General features: G+C 37.2%; 1 long non-coding RNA gene across 1 annotated transcript in view; it reads left to right on the top strand.

Moving 5' to 3' along the window:
• Positions 1–16385: 16385 nt before the first annotated feature.
• Positions 16386–20774, top strand: part of LOC136846725 (uncharacterized) — a 119639-nt gene continuing 115250 nt past the window's right edge. Inside the window, exon 1 of the long non-coding RNA XR_010855513.1 lies at positions 16386–17336. This is a non-coding gene — a long non-coding RNA (uncharacterized lncRNA). The remainder of the gene's footprint in view (positions 17337–20774) is intronic.

Below are 20774 nucleotides of genomic sequence, written 5' to 3' on the forward strand. Positions count from 1 at the left end.
AGAAACAGCGATTATTTTTTGAATGTCAAGTTTTAGTAATAGCTTTCCTTTCCTCTTCATGAATGTGAGATCATCCTGTGATTGTACAACCTACGGCAAAAGGACTCTTAATCTTAAACATTCGGAAATATTGATGAAACAGCATAAAAGATGAATATGACTTTAAATAACAATCGACCCAAACAATCGCTGTTTTCCGCACTGGCTATCCTTTTTATATCCCGGACTAAAAAAATATTTTCCATTGCAGCTTGTTCCTTCAGAAAAGCAAGCTACTTTGAAACGAATCTGGGAAACCATTTCGTTGCTCACATGTATTCCAAGGGCTTGGCTTGAATTATGTAATTACTCCTCTTTCAACCGGGAAACGTCCGAGGGCTCCCCTTGGAAAGGACTTCTTTTGGCATTTCCGTAGCTTTTAAAACGCTTCCTTTACAGGAATTTAAATCTCTGACGTAAACGCTGCTGTATCCCATATCGTTGCGTATGCTGCAGGGTATACCAGCATATAATTCCAAGTTTTACGAGCGTTTCTCTCTCTCTCTCTCTCTCTCTCTCTCTCTCTCTCTCTCTCTCTCTCTCTCTCTCTCTCTCTCACACACACAAACACACACACACAAACAATAAACGCTACTGTATCCTACACTGTTGCATATGCTGCATGGTATACCAGCATATAATTCCAAGTTTTACGAGCGTTTCATTCTCTCTCTCTCTATCTCTCTCTCTCTCTCTAATACACACGTGCATACACAGACACACATACACACACATACTCACACTGTCTGGGTCTCTGAAAGCGTAATGCATATATCAGAATGATCGTGAGAAAGAAAGCAATCATTCAGGCCACAAGATCACAAACACCTTATATGTCTTCTGATGTTGGAAATATTGCAATGTGTAATATTGCAAATCCTATGCCCAATCTATTTTCCAACGATATATTCTAGTTTCTGTAACATGTAGAGACAGAACAATAATTCTCACTCTATTATTTTCCGTTCGCTAAGAGATAGTTCCTGCACTTGGAGGGACCTACTGGAATTTTCATTCAAACTAATTTTGATACGTTATATTGGGCTGATAATTACAAATATTACGCTTCTTTATTATGTCCTCCTCATTTCTGGGGCATAAAACCTTAGCGTCAAGCTAACTGGCATCTTCTAGGCTAGGGCCGTCCAACCCCATGCCCGTGAGCCAAAAGTGGCCCGTTTGATTTTGAAAGTGGCCCGCTAAAGAAAAATAAGTAAAATTATATTTCTCTTTTTTATATACATACATACATACGCAGGTGGCCCGCACGACTTTTTGGTTTTTTCAAGAGTGGCACTCAGACTAAACAACTTGGACGGCTCAGTTCTAGACTGACCATAACAAAATAGTATACCTTTTCATACGTCTGTGCTAATAATAAACCATAATATTTACTTTCCTGGAATACACATGCGCTCATACATCGCAGGTTTGTGTGTGCGTGTGTGTGTGTGTGTGTGTGTGAGCGCAAGCGAACGCGTAAAAAAAGGGAAAGAAAAAGAACATGGGGTGGCAATAACAGTGACAATCATGCCACAAGAAAAGGCAAAAAAAAAAAAAAAAAAAAAAAACTCGGAGTCCCGGGTCCTTCTACGCACCTCAACTGGAAAGATAAAACTTTTCGGAACTATGTCGTCGAGTGAACTCCTCTCTCTCATATTATTCCTCCAAAGGACGAAGAAGAAGAAAAATGGGAAGATAAAAGGCGACTTCGCTTTGTTATTCACGAAGAAACTCAATTTTTTTCCCCACACAAGAAAACCATTTTTCTCTGAGTGAGTCAAGACAGCTATAAAAAGCATCTAACAAAGAACGATATACAAAAAAAAGGGAGCTGTACAATTCCCTTGTATAATAAGCAGAGAAGTTGGCTGCTGGCAGGCTGGCCCGTAAGCCAAAATACGGAGTTTGGGGGCTATTCAATTTCATGAAACTTTCTATACTACTTAGGGATCCATTTCAGGGACCGAGAGTCATTGTTTTTCTCAAATATTTTTCAAACTAATTACTTGATCGAAAGGGTACGTTGACGCAGTGTAAAAGACACCTCCCGCTAATTTCTGGTAATATAGTGCATTGCCAAATGGTGTTAATTAAGGCGTTTACTCTTGACTTTTAAAGGCAAAGTCGCATGAGTCAGCAGGACTAATCTACGCAATCGAACGTCCGCTATCCCCCATAGACAGGAAAGCGGGGACGAGGATGGGGAGGCCAGGAAAGTGAGTTGAGGGAAGGATGAGGAGGAGAAGGGAGAGGGAGGAAGGGAAGGGGATAAAGGACGTTCGAATGTATAGTTTGGCGATGCTTGGCAACACCATGTAAGTCGAGAGTAAACGCCTTAACTAAAACCATTTGACAATGAACCATATTAGCGGGAGGTGTCTTGTACACTGCGTCAAAGTACTATTTCGATCAAATAATGAGTTTGAAAGATGTTTGAGAAAAACAATGACTCATGGTCACTGAAATGGATAATAGTTAGGCAGAAAAGACAGAAGAAGTTTCTCCATTTTAAAATCCCTTGTAATTGGCAAACCAATTCATTAGTGCTTTGCAAATGCTCGTCGGAATCCTCTTAGGCTACAACAAGCCTTTTTGTAAAGACCTGCCTTAAACTGAGGTAGAGAACAATAACAAGAAGGCGATTAAATAGAATCAAATCTAGTGAGCAGCAAAAATAATCACGAATTCCTGTTTTTTTTCTTTTAAGTGTTGGATCGACATACACACAAAGTCAGCTAATAATAATAATAATAATAATAATAATAATAATAATAATAATAATAATAAGAAGAAGAAGAAGAAGAAGAAGAAGAAGAATTAGAAGAAGAAGAAGAATTTCGTTAAATTCTATATTTAACTCAATTTAAGGTTCTTTGCAGCGTGCCTTCTGCCCCTAGCTGCAACAACTTTCGTTCCTTTTACTGTACCTCCATTCATATTCTTTTTCTTCCATCTTACTTTCCACTCTATCCGAACAGTTGAATCATAGTGCATCTGCGAAGTTTTCCTCCTGTTACAACTTTCGAACCTTTTACTGTCAATTTCCGTTTCAGCGCTGAATGACCTCATAGGTCCCAGTGCATGGCCTAAATCTTATATTCAATTCAATTCAGTTATGAAGTTTAATTATATTATCTATAATTTAACTATAAGATAAGAACGTAACTCAGAAAGCTGTTTTTTGGTCAAACAAAACCTTCTTCCAAGTTCATATGGAGTATTTTCAAGCATTTAAGTAATTGAAACAATGCCTAAAAATACATTCTTTATATAAAAAAAAATACATTACCTGCCTACACCGCTTAACCAATCATACATCCTTTTAGTTTTCTGTAAAATAAAACTATTGTGCCGGATTTGTCTGTCCGTCCGCACTTCATTCTGTCCGCACTTTTTTTCTGTCCGTACTTTTTTCTGTCCGTACTTTTTCTGCCCGCCCTCAAATCTTAATAACTACTGAGGCTATAGGGCTGCAAATTGTTATGTTGATCATCCACTCTCCAATCATCAAACATACCAAATTGCAGCCCTCTAGCCTTAGTGGTTTTTAATTTCATTTAAGGTTAAAGTTAGCCATAATCGTGCTTCTGGCAACGATATAGGATAGGCCACCACCGGGTCGTGGTTAAAGATTCATGGGCCGCGGCTCATACACCACTATACCGAGACCACCGAAAGATAGATCTACTTTCTTTGGCCTTGATTACACGCTGTAGCGGCTGTACAGAAAACTCGATTGCGCCGAAGAAACTTCGGAGCATTTTTTACTTGTTATAATAACCGTACAAATTGCAGCAAACACGACTGTTAATGGCAGAATGGATATCAGCCCGTGTTTGTGCGAACATTGCTGGGCGATGCATACTTGCAATTCCCCGTTTGCCTCCGGTCAACACGATAAGAGCACAGGCCACGCGGAAAGTATACAGAGAATTATTTACACGATTAAATTCTTCCCCTGAAACGCCAGAATTTTTTTTTCTTTTTCCCGCCTCGACAAATTGACCGTCCGAAATACACGAAGCTTAAAAGGGAGAAGGGGGATTAAAAAAAAAAAAAAAAAAGAATTGAAAAGCCTGTGTGTCTATCAAATATGAATGAAAGGTCACGGATCAAAAATAACCCGTCTGCCTTAATTAACTCTGCTCAGCTCCAAGACTAAATAAGCTCTTTTTCCGAATGTTCTCGATTCCATTGACAGGCAGTCTCCGGATCCTTAGATGATATGTTTTGGCAAAATTCTCGATGATGTTCCGGATGGCAAAAGAGTGAATAACGGTACAAGATCTACCTTATCCTATTGAAATACAAAAATAGTTTATGAGATTCATATATATATATATATATATATATATATATATATATATATATATATATATATATATATATATATATATATAAGCTCAGTCTGGCGACAGAAAGGCTGATGTCAGGCCTTTGTTATCTTTCTGAAAGGGCTAAATTATTTTACACTGCATAAGACGCAAAATCTGTCTGGGGAATACCTTACGAATTTTATTTTTTTATATACACACCGAAAATCATATAAATTCAAACTGTAACAAAAAAAAAAATTGAAATATTATTTTGACAACACACACATTTATATACATATAAATAATATATATATATGTATGTATGTATGTATGTATGTATGTATGTATGTATGTATGTATGTATGTATGTATGTATATACATACATGTGTGTTTGTGTGTGCATGTGTCGTCATCAGTTTTGTTTACATTGAACTGGTCGTCAATCAAGAGGTGACTACTTAATTTCACTTCTGTTCTTGACCATTTTGTATTCTCTCTCTCTCTCTCTCTCTCTCTCTCTCTCTCTCTCTCTCTCTCTCTCTCTCTCTCTCTCTCTCTCTCTCCTCGTGTCCACTTGATGTTCTAACAAGACTCAAAGTCGTAGTTCGATTCACTGATGTTGGTGGAACGATTTGGAAAAGTTTTTTTATCTTATTATTATGCTTCTATTGACGTCAGCAGCGGTAGATTATAGTGAGCTACAGCTGGAGAATAGAAATAGGCATGCAAGAAGACAAACAGACTAAATAAGTGAAATGCGACAGTGTCAGTGTCCCCTCAAAACCCATATCCTTATATGATTGAAAACTGGAAGATTTCTCTAATGACCCATTTTTTCAACAGAACTTCTTCCTGTCCATCCGCACATTTTATTGTCAGTACTTTTTCTGTCAGCCCTCAGATCTTAAAAACTACTGGTGCTAGAGGCTGCAAATTGGTATGTTGGTCATCCACTCTCCAATCACCAAACATGCCAAATTGCAGCCCTCTAGCCTCAGTAGTTTTTATTTTATATAAGGTTAAAATTAGCCATAATCGTGCGTCTGGCAACTATACAGGCCAGGCTACCACCGGGCCATGGTTAATGTTTCATGGTCCGCAGCTCAAACAGCATTATACCGAGACCACCGAAAGGTAGATCTATTTTCGGTGGCCTTGATTAGAAGCTGTACAGAAAACTCGATTGCTCCGAAGAAACTTCGGTGCAATTTTTACTTGTTTCGTCACGAATTGAAAGGCTCTTGGTCCACAGGACCGAAGCTGTTTTTTTCGTTGTTTTATTTCACTGTGGATATCAAGAGCTATCTAAACACAGCATGAACACACAGGAAGTGGATTTCGACTCACGAATTTAATCCTTCCCATCTATCTGCTCTCCTCCTTTGTTCGCCATGTCCCAGACCATTAAAATTTTAACCTGTTTTCCCCCACTTTCTACCTGAGCTCTTTGTTGTGAGACTTTTAAGAGATTTTAATTGGAAGGGCATTGTGTGCGATATCTCGCATTTAAACAAATATACCTTGCATTCACTCATACACAGAGATACGTGACTGTGGATATATTAGCTCATGGCGTGAATTCACCTCACTTACGTTTACTTATATTTTTATCTGTTTATTAATTTGTTGATTTAAGGTTTTCTTTTTTTTTTATAAGTGAGAGCTCTTCTTTCTGCATTTTCTTTCACCTCCTCTTATTTCTTTCTAATAAACGCCATATTCTTTGGAAGCTTGAATTTCAAGTCAACGGCCCCTGTACGCTATTTCTTCTGAATAATAATAATAATAATAATAATAATAATAATAATAATAATAATAATAATAAATAATAATAAATATAATTAATAATAATCACCATCATCATCATCATCATCATGTTATTTGAATTATGCAAGGAAAGGAAAAGTAGTTGAATAGAAAATCACTTTCTCTTCTCTCTCTCTCTCTCTCTCTCTCTCTCTCTCTCTCTCTCTCTCTCTCTCTCTCTCTCTCTCTCCATGCAAAGAAGAATCACTGCAAACACCACTTTTACCACCAACATTCAAGAATGAAGAATAAATAGCTCTCAAACTTGTCCAACGAAAAGGAACTTATCTCAGGAGTCAACTATAGTTTTTCTCGCTGACAGCGAGAACTCTGGAAGCCAGAGGGACGATAACTATCTTCGAAGTTTGTAAGAAAATGTTGATAGACCCGGAGAATGACAAAGAGAGAGAGAGAGAGAGAGAGAGAAGAGAGAAGAGAAATTTAAATTGAATTTTAATTTCTCTTAATACAAATGATTTCAGGGAAAATTGTTGCTTTAATACTGAGCATTGTGAACGTATGAAATTAGAATTATCAGCAAATTCCTCGCTTCAAATCAGTCTCGTCCAAGAATTCAAAGTGAATTCAAGAAAAAGAAGTGCCTCTCTAGTTCCTCCCTTGTTAAATTCAGTCGATTAAATTCCCTCCTTTTCTTACCTTCCACCATTTCCCAAAAACACCTGGTGCCCCCAAAAGTTCATAATTAAACCCTGCCTCCTATCTTTGTCTCTCGTAAGATTGTCTGAACTCCCAAACTCCAGGATAATGAAAACTGTACCTTTAAAGCCTTCTGAAACACCTGTGGCTGGTTGGCGTCCTTCTACTAATTACTCATTTATCTGGTATAGTAGTATGGAAAAGTAACACATTGAAACGATATATTTATCTGTTTACATAGATAGATAGATAGATATGGTATGGAAAAGGCCAAGTATAGTAATATGGAAAAGTAAAAACACCGAAACGATATATTTATCTATCTATCTTTCTAACTACATTGATAGGTAGATAGATGGATAGATAGATATGGTATGGAAAAGGCCAAGTATAATCGTATGGGAAAGTAACACATTGAAACGATATATCTATCTATCTGTCTATCTACATAGATAGATAGACAGATAGATCAATATATGTATGTATGTATGTCTATCCATGGGTTTATTTTGAACGTATATAAGACAAAGGCACAGTCCTCATAATATCAACAAACAATGATGGAATGGACTATGAGATTTAGGCCAACGGCCAAGCATTGGGACCAGTGAGGTCATTCATAGCTAACAAAAGATGATGCTCGAGCAACTGATTTAAGCTGGATAAAGATATCGACATGGTATAAACAGGGGCAGAAAGAAAAAACTACTGATGTCTCTCTTTGCTTCTGATATGAGCTGAGAAACTTCAATACGTATTTTTCCTCTCATTTTTGTCAACGGATCTTTGACGATTTCCAAGAACCTATTTCGTTCGTGTCTTTTATTTGTACTTGTATTCAAATTGTAATAAAGGAATATTCGGCCACATATTAGAGGAGATAATAAATCAAATGGAAAATTATGATATATGTTCATACTCGTCGTTCATTTCCTAATCATGTATTTTATCCCTTCAGTTCTTTAGTCTTTTATTTGTTCTTCTACGCGTCTTCTCTCATTTATCCATTCATCTCTCACTAGCCGTCTCTTCGGTTATTTACTTTTCACTCACATTTGCATGATAGTCTTTCATACAGTATGTCAAACTTCCGAAACCTAATCACAATAAGAATGTCACTTGGCAGGCAATTTGCACGAGCTCTATTCTTGAACGCGTTCGTAAATTAACTTCCTCCCGGGATCATTTATATTCAGAGCCAGAGACTTCAAGACTGGTCGCTCTATCTCCATTTTCATTACCATAATTGGCTCAGGCCACGCGAGATCTTGCCGAAATCAGTCGTTTTGTCATTCGCACTCATCCCGGGCCGCGTGCTTTGCCTCGCAACACTTTTGCAAGCTTTGCGTTTCTTTCGTTTGCTTCTTATTCGTCTTTATTATTATTATTATTATTATTATTATTATTGATGGTAAAACACGACCATTTTCTTGGATTTAAACCTTAATTTATTGATAAAGATACACTGTCCTCATCGTCAGAAGTCATTAGTCTTCGAAAAGCTTGGGGATTTTCAGTGTATATTCAACAATATATCAAGATTTACTTTCGAGAAGATTCTCTTATTTTATTCTCACTTTTAAAGAATGTGACTCTTCTTCATAGTCTTTATTACAATTGTAGATAGACATAATATACAATTTAGGCCAAAGGACAAGCGCTGCGACCTATGAGGTCATTCAGCGCTAAAACAGAAACTGACAGTAAAAGGTTTGAAAGGTGTAACAGGAGGAAAACCTCGCAGTTGCACTATGAAACAGTTGTAAAGAGAAGGTGGAAAGTAAGATGGAAGAAAGAGAATATGAATGGAGGTACAGTAAAAGGAATGAAAGGGGTTGCAACTAGCGGCCGAAGGGACGCTGCAAAGAACATTATGTAATGCCTACAGTTCACCGCGTGAGTTGCACTGACGGCAGATAAACGGCCCGCCCGCCCCACGAGATTGATTGCAGTTGTTAATTCCTTTACCTAGTAGTTTTGGCAGATGTTTTATATGTAAGTGATAATAATAACTATGACATTAACACCTGTTTTAAGTCATGGTACTTAGCTGGGCATAAAACGATTTGAAAGCTGCTATCTCGCTGCATTGTTCGTGGTAGCAAAAGACTAGGTTTTCAGAAATTATCTCGAGAGCACTGATCGCCAGGATGCATTTTTCATAGCAGCAAAAGCCTGGGTTTTCAGAAATGGTCTCGAGAGCACTGATCGCCAGGATGCATTTTTCATAGCAGGAAAAGACTAGGTTTTCAGAAATGATCTCGAGGGCACCGGTCGCCAGGATGCATTTTCATAGCAGCAAAAGCCTGGGTTTTCAGAAATGATCTCAGAGCATTGATCGCCAGGATGCATTTTCATAGCAGTAAAAAGCCTGGGTTTTCAGAAATGATCTCGAGAGCACTGATCGCCAGGACGTGTTTTTCTTAGCAGCAAAAGCCTGGGTTTTCAGAAATGATCTCGAGAGCACTGATCGCCAGGATGCATTTTTCATAGCAGGAAAAGACTAGGTTTTCAGAAATGATCTCGAGAGCACCGGTCGCCAGGATGCATTTTTCATAGCAGCGAAAGCCTGGGTTTTCAGAAATGATCTCGAGAGCATTGATCGCCAGGATGCATTTTTCATAGCAGCAAAAGCCTGGGTTTTCAGAAATGATCTCGAGAGCACTGATCGCCAGGATGCATTTTTCATAGCAGCAAAAGCCTGGGTTTTCAGAAATGATCTCGAGAGCACTGATCGCCAGGATGCATTTTTCATAGCAGCAAAAGCTTGGGTTTTCAGAAATGATCTCGAGAGCACTGATCGCCAGGATGCATTTTTCATAGCAGCAAAAGCCTGGGTTTTCAGAATTGATCTCGAGAGCATTGATCGCCAGGATGCATTTTTCATAGCAGCAAAAGCCTGGGTTTTCAGAAATGATCTCGGCACTGATCACCGTCAGAAATGATCTCGAGCATTGATCGCCAGGATGCATTTTCATAGCAAAAGCCTGGGTTTTCAGAAATGATCTCGAGAACACTGATCGCCGTCAGAAATGATCTCGAGCATTGAGTCGCCAGGATGCATTTTTCATAGCAGCAAAAGCCTGGGTTTCAGAAATGATCTCGAGAGCACTGATCGCCAGGATGCATTTTTCATAGCAGCAAAAGCCTGGGTTTTCAGAAATGATCTCGAGAGCATTGATCGCCAGGATGCATTTTTCATAGCAGCAAAAGCCTGGGTTTTCAGAAATGATCTCGAGAGCACTGATCACCGTCAGAAATGATCTCGAGAGCATTGATCGCCAGGATGCATTTTTCATAGCAGCAAAAGCCTGGGTTTTCAGAAATGATCTCGAGAGCACTGTCGCCGTCAGAAATGATCTCGAGGCATTGATCGCCAGGATGCATTTTCATAGCAGCAAAGCCTGGGTTTTCAGAAATGATCTCGAGAGCACTGATCGCCAGGACGTATTTTTCATAGCAGCAAAAGCCTGGGTTTTCAGAAATGATCTCAAGAGCACTGATCGCCAGGATCACGTACCCGAGAAATATGAAGGAAGCCTGCGTCGAGAGAAGTGCTGGATATGAGGGCCTTTCACATAATCCGGGTTGACGGACTGAGAAAGCGAAGATCGCGGGGTCTTGATGAGGAAGAAAGGAAGAATTCTGATGACGGTGCCGGTCGATGCTTGTGATCTCGCTTGCTTGCTTGCTTGAGGAGGACTTTGATCGAGATCGCAATTTCCTGCGCCTCGAGCAGCTAGCTCTCTCAGACCCAAAGTATCCGACTTAAAATGTTGCGAGCGAAACCAAACGGTAAGATATCTATCTATCAGTATGTGTATATATATATATATATATATATATATATATATATATATATATATATATATATATATATATATATATATATATATATATATATATATATATATATACATATGTATAAATGAATGAATTTTTATCACATCACCGTGATTCATATACAAGCATTAAATTACAAACGTCCTTTAATATCAATTCATTGGATATTAACGGACGTTTATAATATATATAATTATATAAAATATATATGTATATTATAAACATATATATTATATATATACATATATATATATATAATTATATATATACAGTATATATTATATCTATATATATATTATATATATAAACAAATACAGAGATATATATATATATATATATATATATATATATATATATATATATATATATATATATATATATATATATATATATATACTACTGTATATATATATTTCGTCCATAATACAGTTCTTATCAAACACTAGTGTTTTATTGCAACATTTAAAACATCGACCACTCATATCATTCTCTTTATTTTCCTCCAGATTATAATTTTCCATTAATTGTTGGCAGGACTTTTATATCTTTAATCTCTCCAGAGCATAGATTATTTGTAAAGCTCTGTTGGTTTTTGCTGCTGCTTTGTTGTTGTTGTAGGCGTCAGATTAGTGTTGTTCTAAAGATAACACGGCTTTTGCACAGTAAACAGCGAATTTCAAAAGCTATGCCGATTTACATGAGCTGTTAGTTGAGAACTACGAAATAAACGAGTAAAAAATGAAACTTTGGCGCAGTCGAGTTTTCTGTACAGCGTATAATCAAGGCCACCGAGAACAGATCTATATATCTTGCGGTGGTCTCGGTATGATGATGTTATGAGCCGCGGCCCATGTAATTTTAACCACGGCCCGGTGGTGGCCTGGCTTATATCGTTGTCAGACGCACGGTCATGGCTAAATTTAACCTTAAATGAAATAAACAGTACTGAGGCTACAGGGCTGCAATTTAGTATGATTGATGATTGGAGGGTGGGTGATCAACATACCAAGTTGCAGCCCTCTAGCCTCAGTAGTTTTTAAGATCTGAGGGCGGACAGAAAAATGCTGACAAAGAAGTGCGGATGGACAAAGCCGGCACAATAGTTTTCTTTTACAGAAAATTAAAATGTGCTATTCAGATGAGATCAAGCGGAAATAATACTGGGAGGGTATAGAGGCGCATTTTCTCTACGCGTAATGATAATCGAAAAGCGTGATGACAATGTCGTATTTCAGTGGTTAAGAATAAGTTAGAACATTAGCGTAAATATATTATTATCTATTGAATGAATCGTAAAGAAACGAAAGCTTAATCGAATGATGAAATAAAGCAAGAAATATCATTCTTTTCTGAAATTTGAATGAATGAATTAAAGACCCAGACACCTACACGTGGCAAGAATAATTAAAGAAAGAAAGAAACAAATGGAGTTTAAAATTCTCTGCTGCATAAGTTTATGTTATCAAGGTGCAACTCTGAGAGAAATGCATAAGATCCGCCGACAGTGAAGAAAGAAACTACAGCACTTTAACGAAGTTGTTACTTGAGTGATCCAAATTTTTGTGCAACCATTAACATTGTGCGAAAAATCTGGCCTACAAATGTGCATAATGAAGGCTATTTACACAGTACTGGCGCAAACACTGACCTGCCAAGTACCACGTCAACAAAAAAAAAGTGTAAACAAGAGAACTGAAGCGCAGTATAATAAAACAGAAGTATGATCATCATTAAGAAAAATGTAACAATATTCCGTGAATCCAGATTCGACAAAAAGCCGCGACTACTTCTTCTCTCCAGAATAAAATAAAGGGAGAAGATGGATGTCATTTCCAGCAACAGTACGCTCATAAGTACAGTAATGGTTTCCGAGAGGTCTCGAGAGCAGCCAGAAATGAGGGTTCTTGGGTGAAAGAAGGAAATTGTTATTAAACAGCCTAGGGAAATGGGAGAGTCATTACATAAGGCTTTTAACGCGGCTTTATTTTCTCTCTCTCTCTCTGTATTTCATTTCCATTTTTATATAAAAGATACTGAAACAGTGAAATATTTCATGTAGTCGAAGAGAATACAGAATTTAGTCCAAAGGCCTAGAGGTGGGACCTATGAGGTCATTCAGCGCTGAAACGGAAATTGACAGTAAAAAGGACTGAAAGGTGTAACGAGGAAAACCTCGCAGTTACACTATAAAACAATTGATAGGAGAGGATGGAAGTAAGTTGGAAGAAAGAGAATACGAACGGAGGTACAGCAAAAGAAATGAAAAGGGGTTGCAGCTAGAGGCCGAGGGGACGCCGCAACGAACCTTAAGTAATGCCTACAGTGCACCACATGAGGGGCACTGACGGCACTATCCCCCAACGGGGTTCATATCGTCGAAACGTAAATGGAAAATGTAAAACATATAATTTCATAATCACTTAAGACATAGAGCTGAGAGAAATAGAGAGAGAATTTCTTCCAGTCCCAGACTGGAAAACTAATTCATTCATAAATGGTGATGCGTACGTGATTATGAATGAAACGATGCACGCTCTGAATAGTTTAATGAACAATGAGGGACAAAGAAGTTATTTAACAACTGTCTAGAACAACTAATTTTACGATGTCTGGCTCTCTCAGACTAAAGTGTAAGTTTTAGATTTACCTTGAGACGATGCTGTTGAATAAATCTGCTGAATTATAATATACTATATTCTGATGCGTTGATGTATGATATTACATCACCATGACATTGAAAAGATTCGTAAAAGCGAAATCACAAAACATGTAAGAGAAACTAAGGATATTGAGAATATCTGAAGGTATTTGCATAGCTAAACGTCACACTAAAATTAACATTTTAGTGTGACGTTAATGTTAATGTTGGAAAGGTAATTCAGATGAACTACATTCATCTGAAATTAACAATTTGCCTGTGCGTAAAAAACCAATCGTCTGGAGTGAAATTAGTTCTTACCCTTTCCAGCTCTCTCTCTCTCTCTCTCTCTCTCTCTCTCTCTCTCTCTCTCTCTCTCTCTCTCTCTCTCTCTCTCTCTGGCATATTTTGGCTTTCACTTACAGCTTCATTTATCTCCCTTTCCCCTGAGTAGCTCACTGGGGACAGTGATCAATGTTCCGGTGGGCCAAGGTCGGCACGCTTTTGTCGAGAAATTTTCGTTTCAGAGCAATGACTTGAAAAATGTAAAAGACCCTCTTTTCAAACGGGGCATTTTCGTATCTATCTTATTCAGCCTGAAGGTTGCGAGGAAAAAATAGCGTGACTCATCTTGGCAAACTCGAATGCCTGAAGACTCAGAAAATGAAAGTGTTATTTTTGCGGGGTCACACAAATTCATCACTCTTGTTTCGTCACTGAGTCGCAGGATATGCGAGGGAAGTTTTCATTGGCTGCGTAACCGTTTAATGCACAACTTTGTTAGGTAATGAAACCATCAATGATAAATTATATGAATCCTCTGCTGGAATATTCAAATCAAAGACTTTGCTATTGTAAAATCATTGAGAATGGAAAGATTTTATATACGAACGCAGGCACAGACACACACACACACACTCACACACACAAACACACACACACGTATATATATGTACATATATATATATATATATATATATATATATATATATATATATATATATATATATATAGTCATTGAAATTTATTCCTTTAGTGGCATCACCAGCTCTCTTGCAGGAATCTGCATGTCGACGATATGGAGATTCCTGCAAGAAACTTATTAATGTCACTAAAATCAATTACTTTCTTTGAAAACTGTTTAAGAAAATTATGCCCTAGTATACACATATAAATTAACTTTTGAATACAAAACGCCATAACACAAAATGTGTCAGGGCTTAAGATTACAAAGATAAAAATGCAAGGCTATTTCCATAATTCTATTTGAAATAAATTTAATTTAACGAGAAAGAAACCAGCTTAGCACTCAGACGAAATTAACCCACATACCTTCTTACACATCGATGAAAGGAGACCTTACGTAAAATACGGAGGAATTTATATCTGGAAATCTAAATCCAATTCCGGCATACAATTTGATAGGGGAAGGTGTCATATGATATTCACAAAAGGGGTTAGTGAGGGGAATCTCATCGTGAACAAATAAGATCACACAGTAGTTTTGATTACGTCGAGGGTGAACGCGCGAAAGATAAGTCAGATAGATTCTGTATTAACCTGTCTATCTACCTATCTATCTACCTATATATATATAGATATATATATACATATATATATACATATACATATATATAATTATATATGTACATATGTATCTTATATATATAACATTCTTATATATATAACATATATATGTATATATATGCATATTAATTGAGTCGAATATGAGCCCTCTGTCAGACAACGTCGACTACAGTAAAGTATACCTTAGTTTAACCAGACCACTGAGCTGATTAACAGCTCTCCTAGGGCTGGCCCGAAGGATTAGACTTATTTTACGTGGCTAAGAACCAATTGGTTACCTAGCAACGGGACCTACAGCTTATTGTGGAATCCGAACCATACTACAGTAGCTACATCACGCGACTATACCAACGTCAAACACCGTTACATACACTGCACCATTGAACACTGAGCTATCTATCCACCTAACCTCACTTCGTCACCACTTTATATTTCCACATTTTACCTCATCAGGTTCAGTCTGTTTTCCTGTGGTTAGCATTATACACCTACACTCCACTTCCTTGAAGAAAAGTTGGCTTAACATTCTCTTCATGCATTCCAATTGTGGTTCCTATAGTCCTTAGTCTATGTTGAAACTCCCTGTCCAGCACTGTGGTGACAAAAAAAGAAGGCAATACATTTATTATTTTTTCTCGTTTAATTATTATAGCCGTTCTAAGGTCTAATGTAGCTGAAGTTAAGAATTTTGCCCTCTTACCTGTAGGGTGTATCTCCAACGCTGGAAAGTCATTTCTGTGTTCTAAGACCGTGGCATAATAAGGAACACCCATAAGTAAGTAATGTGGACTTATTTGGAATATAATTGCTCCTAAAGGAAGGAGAAAATAACAAAAATACCTGCCAAAAGGCATAGGTCTAGCGTTTGCTTGACCAAGACTCTTTTTCATGTTGTTACCATTCTTAAAGACTATTTTTCCTTACGATGATGATTCGATAACTGTTACGATTGAGGATTATCTTTATCTACTCGAAATTAAGTTTACTTAGAATAAGTTTTAAATGATATAGCATCTCACCAAATGAGTAGTTTGAGGGTATTGGTCTAGTCTAGGCTACCAAACTTCATTTATTCGCTATCGAAAAACTATAAGGCATATCGTCTGATGAAAAAAAATAAAACCAGGATTTGTTACGCGTATAAAAAGATACAAGTATTTTTACTTTGCATCGAATAATACCAGTTGTTTTCAACGGTTTGTTTACTCTCACTTAAGAGTGACATCTCAGAACTTCGTTGACATACTACATTTGACAAAATGCATTTTACTGAACAACACTAACGCTGCCTTTACATGTCTAAAACTGAAAAATTTATTCCAGACAATATCCTACAGGCCTACCTACTGCAAAGAATTCTTAATGACTAACAAAATACAGCGGGAATCCTTATGTATCTCAGTAACACGTTTAAAAGGTAAGACTCGTTGACACAACCTATAGGCCTACTTACTACTGAACATTTTGAAACAGTTCAGGTGTTCGAAAGTCTTTGTTTTTATCTGTTGCATATTAATACAGGTTATTCATATAAGTGTGGATTTTTATTACATAAACTACTAACAACAGACATCTTGAGAAAGATCCCGTGGTAGCAGATGGCTGGCTTAACCTAAAACGAAGGAACATCTCCAGTTATTATTGACGCTCCGTGGTTTCCCTTACGGTGGTTTACACTCCCCTTTCATCCTACCGTCTTCTATTACATTTTAGTCCTAGATACTTCTACGAATCGACAGCCTTACATAACTACGGCGTTAATAATAAATGGGCATGATTAACCATGCCCATCTCCTTATAAACAACGCCCATTTTGGGTATATTTTTTTCGAGAAAAGACGTCATTACGTGCTTTTTAAAAATTCTTTTCGTCATGAAGTCTGTCGTACGATATGCTGGGCGCCGTGACATGGCAGAACTATCATCGCCTTCCTTATTACCGTGCTGCCTAGCGGAACCTCAGTTTCGTAGAAAGTTGTGATGGTTGGTGAATTTCACTTGTCTACTGCCCAATATCAAGTGTCATTTTAAGACTTTGTGATTTATAGTTGCAATGGCAGATTCAGAGGGAGAGTGCTCCGTACATGACGGAGAAAAGACCTGAAAAAATAAAGTAGTTTGTTATTGTTTCCCGCCATTGTTGGTGAAAAGAGCTTCGTTGGCAAACTCTTGGAAATGAAATACGCAAAAAAGTGTTTGGTTCTGATAGAGGCCCACTACCTGAAAAGTGATACTATAATCATGCTGAAAGAAAGTAGATTAAATGTTATCTAAAGTCTTGTAGTGTCTCATGAGTTTAAACCGCCCTGCGAATCTAACGTGAAACATAATCAGTGGTTGCTCCAGATGAACCCTTTTAAATACACTCAAAAGAATTCTCTGTAATAGCATCGTGAACATTTAAAGCAGGGAAGGGACCTGGAACTACCAGTCATCCACAATGAATGTAAGTACGCAATATATCTTTTTCAGTCAAATTTAGTTTAATTTTCAAGTTTGTGCAGCATAAGAAACATAGGCCCAATGATGTACAGGCAAAAAAATAACAGGGACAAAGCTTTGTCAGAAAAAATTTATATTTAAATTTTTTCATTAAAATCCTGCAAAAGCTATTTTCAAAATTCCAGATAGGCTAAATAGGACTGATATTTTGTGAGATGGAACATGACTTTATAAAGCATTTTAATCCTGAAGGACTCGTGTTTTACGTTGGTCTTAGGCCTATATACAGTATGTATGTTTAGTTTACAAGTTGGGGAGACTTTTATGTAGGCCTATGTTCCAAGTTGGTACAAGAATTGGCACATGAGTTACATTAAGCAGAAGAACAAGATTCATATACCTCAGAGTTGATTAAGCCAAGTGTACAAATTCTCACCAAGACGTTCAGCCACCAAGTGTAACTTCAGAGTCAATTCTTGCAACAGCTCAGAACATGCGTAATGATTGGTATATGATCAAATTTAAACCTTTTTTCATATGTTTCATTTTGAAAAAAGTATAAAAATTGTTAATTAGGACAATTTTTTCAGCAAATTGTATTGGTAGCTTTACTATTTGCAATTCATATAATTTAGGTTTTAATTTTCATATTGATTAGATTTATACAATTATAGATTATTGCCTTTTAAACGGCAAAATAATTTGAATGGTTGCAAAATAAATAGAAGACTTGTTCCTGAAAATTTGTCAAAAAGTACAGAGCAGGAAACTCAATGCGTTGTAAAATTCACTGAAATCCAATTAAATTAATCATTGAAATGAACATCAAAATTGCACATTCCAAACCTGAACCTCAACTTTTGCCATCATTCCTATCCCTAATTAAATTAATATAATTTTTGAATATCAGATATTCCACATTCCAAACCTGACCTATTTTCCCATCATCCATCCTTACAAATATTAAATTACCATGCATAAGTAATGTTCCAAATGCTAATATAGTCACAGACGCCCTAACTTTTTGCTTTCATCATATATCGTTTAATCATTTCCCACACTGAATGCGTAACAGTTCTATAATACTGTATTTTTGTGATTGCATGCAACATAGGCCTAGGCCTAAAGCTCCGTATCATAACTTTCAACCAAAGAATCGTCCGAAATCTCCACCCTCTGATGATGCGAGTGATTAATTTTAATATGAACACTGAGTATCATGCCTAAACCTTCTATTGCAGAGTATTGTGTAATAGATACCGAAAGAAATATTATATGATAGAGGTTTAGAAATATATTGTAGTTCCCATGAATTATCTAGAACAACCTGGTTTTCTATTGTGTGGCTCCGCCCCAAAAGAAAACGATTTCATGGTATACTTGCATTTTTCGTAAATATTATAGCGTCCCCCACCTCTTTTTATCTTGCCTGATTAACTTTCAGTTGGATGGATTTTGAGTGCATTTCATTATTTCATTGAGTAATATTCATTTAAACCTGGCTAAAGACTTTTTGTCAGTGTCAAAACCTCCTCCGGGTGGAGATACTGTCAGCCTATATGAAAATTTATGTTGTGGGTGTAAGTAAATTTTTCCCCCTCAATTTATGGTGTACACAGTCGGTGGGTTATGATGCTGAACTCCCAGTAAAACGAGAACACTATTGCCCTCCTAAAACCTTTTCACCTGGACATGGATCTGTTTGTTGTCGGATCATGGAATGGTGTAGTCGGTGGGTTGAGGCTGAACTCTGATTAATTAACTCGAGCGCCAAAAATTAAAGGTAAATTCATATTAAAACGCCGGAACACTATTAGATTACCACACTATTAATTCTCGTACAGATTTCCCACCCCATCCTCCCCTTCAGGTGGATGGAACTTTGCTGAATGAGTCTGAAGCTTTAACTATTATAGGTGTAACTATTGACTCACATCTAACTTTAGAGAAACATCTAATGAAAGTTTCAATAAATGCCGCACGAAAATTACGTATTGTTCGTAAGGCCTCATATATTTATGACAGTGATAAAATCAGTGCAACCTGTTTTAGGTCATTTGTACTTACTTTACTGGAATACTGTTCTCCGGTGTGGATGTCTGCTTTTGCCAGAGATTTATCTCCTTCAGATAAAGTGGTTTGTGGTGGTAGGTTTCTATTTCCTAATAGTAGCAGTTATGTCTTGGACCATCGACGGATGGTCTCTCGTTTGTCACTTTTATCATAAGTTGTATTTCAACAGAGATCTTTCACATTCACAATTGATCCCAGATCCCCTTTATCTGCCGAGACCAACCAGATTCGCTGAACAGCAGCACCAGTATACAATAAATGTGCCTCGCTGTCGAACTTCTCAGTTCCAGAGGTCCTTTATTCCTCACACCGTTGGACTGTGGAACAGTCTCCCTGAGGATGTCGTGCAATTGGAACTTCAGGAGTTCAAGCGAAAATGCAATGCATTACTACCCTAATACTATTCTTCTTGTATTTTAATGAATTTTTATCTGTTTATTTATTTATTCAAGTATTTTTTCTTTCTGTATTTCCCTTTACTTCTTACTTCTTCCTAATGAACACCATATTCCTTGGAGGCTTGAATTTCAAGTCAATGCCCACCTCTGGGCTTGTTCCATATGAATAGGTTTCTTCTACTGAATAATGGTAATATTATTATTTTTTTTCTACAATTGGTTCTTGTTGTATATGCTTGCAGTTCAGAGTAACTCCATTTTAATTCAGCTGGTAATCTTTCAAATTGGAAACTTTAAGCATAAAATAAAACCCAACTGTGATGTTGAGTTTTGGAGCTTATTTACATGTAAAAAAAAAAAAAGTTTAATTTGACCAGTTGTCTTACGCTTGCCAATGCATATTCCCTGAAACACATAAATAAAAATAACACAAGCCAAATATTTATGACGTTGTCTCAATCTATCTTTTTTATGGTAAGAGACCGTAAACCATGCGTGCATAGCAGGTTCTATACCCCAAACCATTTGTCAGTATTTCTGTTCGAGTGTAGCCCATGGCGGGGGACTAAAAGAAATCATATTGAAAGAGTTTTATTTACATTTTTAGGTGTAGAATCTTTCAGGTTATAGACGCAAGGCCACCGAAAATAGATCTGTCTTACGTTGGCCTCGGATTTTTTGCTGGATGAGCCGCGGCCAATGAAGCTTTAACCACGGCCGGTTGTGGCCTATCCTATATCGTTGCCAGAAGCACGATTATGGCTAACTTTAACTTGAATAAAATAAAACCTACTGAGGCTAGAGGGCTGCAATTTGGTATGTTTGTTGATTGGAGGATGGATGATCATCATACTAATTTGCAGCCTCTAGCCTCAGTAATTTTTAAGGTATGAGGGTGGACAGAATAAGGTGCGGACGGACAGACAAAGCCGGCACAATAGTTTTCTTTTACAGAAAACTAAAAAGGGTAC

This window comes from Macrobrachium rosenbergii, chromosome 2 (genome assembly GCF_040412425.1).
Source record: "Macrobrachium rosenbergii isolate ZJJX-2024 chromosome 2, ASM4041242v1, whole genome shotgun sequence".
NCBI classification, from domain to species: domain Eukaryota; kingdom Metazoa; phylum Arthropoda; class Malacostraca; order Decapoda; family Palaemonidae; genus Macrobrachium; species Macrobrachium rosenbergii.